Genomic DNA, 4344 nt, shown 5'->3' on the forward strand with positions numbered 1-4344 from the left:
CCCGTTTCTTGAAAAGCTGTGTAACAGATGAGAAGAGGAGGTTAGACTTTTAAAGCGATCAACAAAACTAAATAAGTAAATACAGTATGAGGGTTATATTATGGCTAGCTCTAGTCCCGAGCATTAGAAAGTTCTCGCTAACCTCTGGACCAGGAACAGTGCATTTTCCATTGACTGTAAAATGAACAGGTGTACATTATGACAAGGGCTCCCAAGCTTTTCAGGCTGTGACCCCCCTTCATAATATTTGAACTGGGGACCCCCCACCCTGACAAGCACTTGGAATTTTAGGAGTTGAGGCATTACATTTAGTTGACACGGTTCCACAGATAAATGTTGTGAAAATAGCTGATCTACAAACTCACAACTTGAGGACGTCCTCAGAGTTACTACAGGGGGTCCGCCAAATCTTTGTTTGATATGATTTTATTTTTTTACATTAACCACTTGAACCCTAGCATCCCTTTTCTGAGGAGAACTTTAGCCAGAAAAAAGATCAGCAAAAGTTTATCTGAAACACAATTTTATACAATATAGAGGGGGTCCCTGCTTCAACTCTCTCTCAGCTTGGCCTGAAAACGTTGAAGACCCCTGCGTTAAACAGTATGTTGGTTTGTTTACTGTCGAATGAGAAAACAATGTTGCACTAAAGTAATTAAAAGGTCCCCGACCCCCAGTTTGGGAACCATTGAGAGTAGGATCACTACACTTGAGAAAACCTAAGTATGATTTTGATATTCACTGAAACAAGGCAGTTTTATGATGCTGAAAGCCTATTGTCTATGGTGGGAAGCCTTTTATAACCCCACCTTTTGTGTAAAATGCACTTTTTGGCCAGGAAATAAAACGTCCTGACAGAAAAGCTTTGATTCACTCAAGTGTGCCACCGATCTGGACTGGACAATAAAAAAATGCTATGACAGATCTGTAGAATAGGCTTAAAGGTAGGGTAAGTGATTTGCTTTGGTTAAAATAAGTGTTAAATAGCTCTATATTGTGATAGTACTCATTGCTATAGAGTGTTTGTTCAGTAACAGGAGTCTCCTTGTCTCTCCACCTCTTTATTAAACAGAAAATACATTTTCGTTTCAGTTCAATTTTATCCAACCAGGACAGAGAACTCAATCAGGATACAGATTAGGATACAGATTAAACAAGTGAAATGTGAAATGGAAGTGATGACACTAAGAAATGGAACTGGAACACTATACAAATTAAGCTAAAAAATTTGTACTTTCTCATGATTGGCTGAGATTTTGACACCTACCGAAAAATGTATTTTCTGTTTATTAAAGAGCTGGAGAGACAGGGAGACATCTGTTACTGAAAAAACACTCTATAGCAATGATTACTATCAGAATATAGTATTTTAACCTTTTAACAAAATACTTTTAGTTTTAACCAAAAAATATCACTTACCCTACCTTTAAGATCAGAAACCCATGTTTTTGTTTTGGCGAGTAGTGAAACTAGTATATTGTTTATTTTTTACTACTAATATAGCTCTGGACCAGAGCTATATTATGGCAGCTACACAACCCAAGCTATAAACATTTGGACTGTATGACCCCTCTGCTTTGTCTCCTCCAGTGTATTTCTCAGTAATTACCACCTCACTGTTATATCCCTTACATAAAAAAGGTAATTGATAATTCACGTGATCAATAAAATGCAACAGTAATAGAGCAGGGCAATAACTCACCCGATCTTTCCTGCTGGTAAGGGTCTTTATCCAGTTCCATCTTCTGAGCGGCTTTGATGTTCTCATAAGCCCTGTTGCAGGCTCCTAGTGAATGAAAATTACAACACAAATACCAAGTTATGAACTCTAAATGTATTATAGTAAGGCATCTCAAAAGGATAGTGATCACAGATAGTTTACATTTTGTCTGCTCAAAGAAATGAGCAGACAAAATGTAAACTGGCAAACAAAATGGGGGTACTCTCCTGATGAACATTTATTTTCTGTTTATTTGAGAGCAAGAAGAGACCCCTGTTATTTAGCAAACACTATAGAAATTACCATTTGAATAGAAAACTTACCTTTTTAACAAAAACAACAATATAACATTTTGCAATATTAGATGGTTAGTGTGCCATCTGTTATCTTTAACAGTGTCAAATCAACACTAATCTACAATGTAGGTATTTAGCAGACGCTTTTTATCCAGAGCGACTTGCAGTAAGCAAGGTAACGCATACATAGAAAATACCTCACGATCACAGGTAAGCAGCAGGTCATCCAATTGTTAAAATTACAAGCAATTTAAGAACATAAGTCCCCAAATTAACGTGATATCAGACTTACTTCTGACTAGGCTGGTGGTCCACTGGGGCTCTGAGTCGTGAATAGCCTGCATCACAGCCTGGGTCACCACCTCATTGTGAGCAGTACGGAAGCTGTGGAAAATCACACTTTTAAGATACCCCTCATTAAGCATAATATTATTTTTTTTCCTAAAATGTTTATCCCACGATTTTGTAACCCCATTTTTTACACCCAGTGCCAATTGTCTATGTAATCCTGGGCACTACCTTCCCTCTGCCAACCTAGGGAGGCCAGGGCCGAGCTCATGCCTCCTTCAATGCATGAGAGCCAACTGACCTTCTTATCACCTGACAGGGGAGAGTTTCCCTGGTTGGACGTAGCGCGTGGAAGGAACACGTTATTCCAACCAGTTCCTTTCCCCTCCATCAGGCGCCCCTGGCCAGGGGGAGGCAGTATAGTGACCAGGATTACTGCATGTTTTTGTGAGGGTATCTACCCTAGGAGACACGGGGAGAACATGCAAACTCCACACAGAGAGGCCCTTTCGCCAACCCCACCTAGGGTATGGGCACTGATATTTTCAGCATAACATGATACAAAAGTGTTATGTTATTTCACAAACAGAGGCATTTCAGAGGTGGGGGGGGGGGGGGGTGGGAACATACCTGTCCTCCGGCTGGACCTGCCATCTCTCTCCGAGGCTTCTATAGATTTAACGGACGGTGGTCTGTAGGGACATTAATACAGTGGTGTCAGTCTAACTGTACTTTTCAGCCCTGACCCCCCAAAATAATCATATTTGAACTGGGGACCCCCACCCTGACAAGCACTTGGAATTGTAGGCATTACATTTAGTTTGACTCGGTTCCACAGATAAATATTGTGAAAATATCCGAACTACAAGCTCACAACGCCTAGCACTGCTAGGCGTGAGCTTGTAGATCGGCTGATTTCACAATATTTGCCTATTTTTTACATAATATTTGGCCAATTTGGTATTAAAAGGTCTTAAATTCCTTAAATTGTAACTTTATAAATGTGCAGATACCCTGTATACACTGTATGTTGGTGTGTTTACTGTTGAGTGAGAAAACAATGTTGCACATTAAGCTAATCATTTTAGATCGGCTATCGAGGTATTAAAAGGTCTTAAAAGTCCTTAAATTGTAACTTTATAAATGTGCAGGTACCCTGTATACAATTTTACTGTATGTTGGTTTCTTTACTGTCGAGTGAGAAAACAATGTTGCACTAAGGTAATCATCTGGGGACCCTCCAAATCATTTGGGGACCCCCAGTTTGGGAACCATTGCAAGTATGATCACTACACTTGAGTAAACATAAGTATGATTTTGATATTCGCTTAAACAAAGGCAGTTTCATGATGCTGAAAGCCTATTGTCTATGGTGGGAAGCCTCTCAGACCCCCACATTTTGTGTAAAATCCACTTTTTGGGAAGGAAATAAAATATGTCCACCAGACAGAGAATCTTTGATTCACTCAAGTGTGTTTATTCAAGTCCTGCATCACCCTGTTAGCGTATTTCTCAGTAATGACCACCTCACTGTTAATTATCCCTTACATAAAAAGCCAATTGATAATACACGTGATCAATCAAATGCAACAGTAATAGAGCAGGGCAATAACTCACCCGATCTGTCCTGCTGGTAAGGGTCTTCGTCTTTTTTATGTCCTCCGGTCCCGTCCAGCTCCATCTTTTCACTGCCTCCTAGTGAATGAAAATTACAACACAAATACCATGTTATGAACTCTAAGTGTATTATATTAAGACATCACATACATGCAGAGAGACAGTGTAGTGCCTCAGTAAAGTAGGATCACAGGTAAGCCAGGTCATCAGAGTGCGCTGGTGTCACACAAAAATAGCTGATCTACAAGTGATGCAACACATTGTGAGCTTGTAGACCAGCCATTTTTAATACAGGCACCTTGTGCAACAAAGTATAAACCAGGCTTTATGGTTCATTTGTATCTCTGAGTTAAATTGTGTATCAACGCGTTAATCTTTGTATACAGTCAAATAAATTATTATGACATGACATCACAGAAATGT

At 39.6% G+C, this 4344-nt stretch overlaps 1 long non-coding RNA gene across 1 annotated transcript; it reads right to left on the minus strand.

The window, feature by feature from the left end:
- Positions 1 to 1703: 1703 nt before the first annotated feature.
- Positions 1704 to 4001, minus strand: LOC308101844. The gene is made up of 4 exons (XR_013934572.1): positions 3922 to 4001; positions 2935 to 2996; positions 2309 to 2400; positions 1704 to 1786 (listed from the first exon to the last, which is right to left on the minus strand). It is a non-coding gene; the product is annotated as an uncharacterized lncRNA (long non-coding RNA).
- Positions 4002 to 4344: the final 343 nt, after the last annotated feature.

The sequence above is a fragment of the Gymnoscopelus braueri genome (assembly GCF_963280865.1).
Source record: "Gymnoscopelus braueri genome assembly, chromosome: 15".
Taxonomy (NCBI): domain Eukaryota; kingdom Metazoa; phylum Chordata; class Actinopteri; order Myctophiformes; family Myctophidae; genus Gymnoscopelus; species Gymnoscopelus braueri.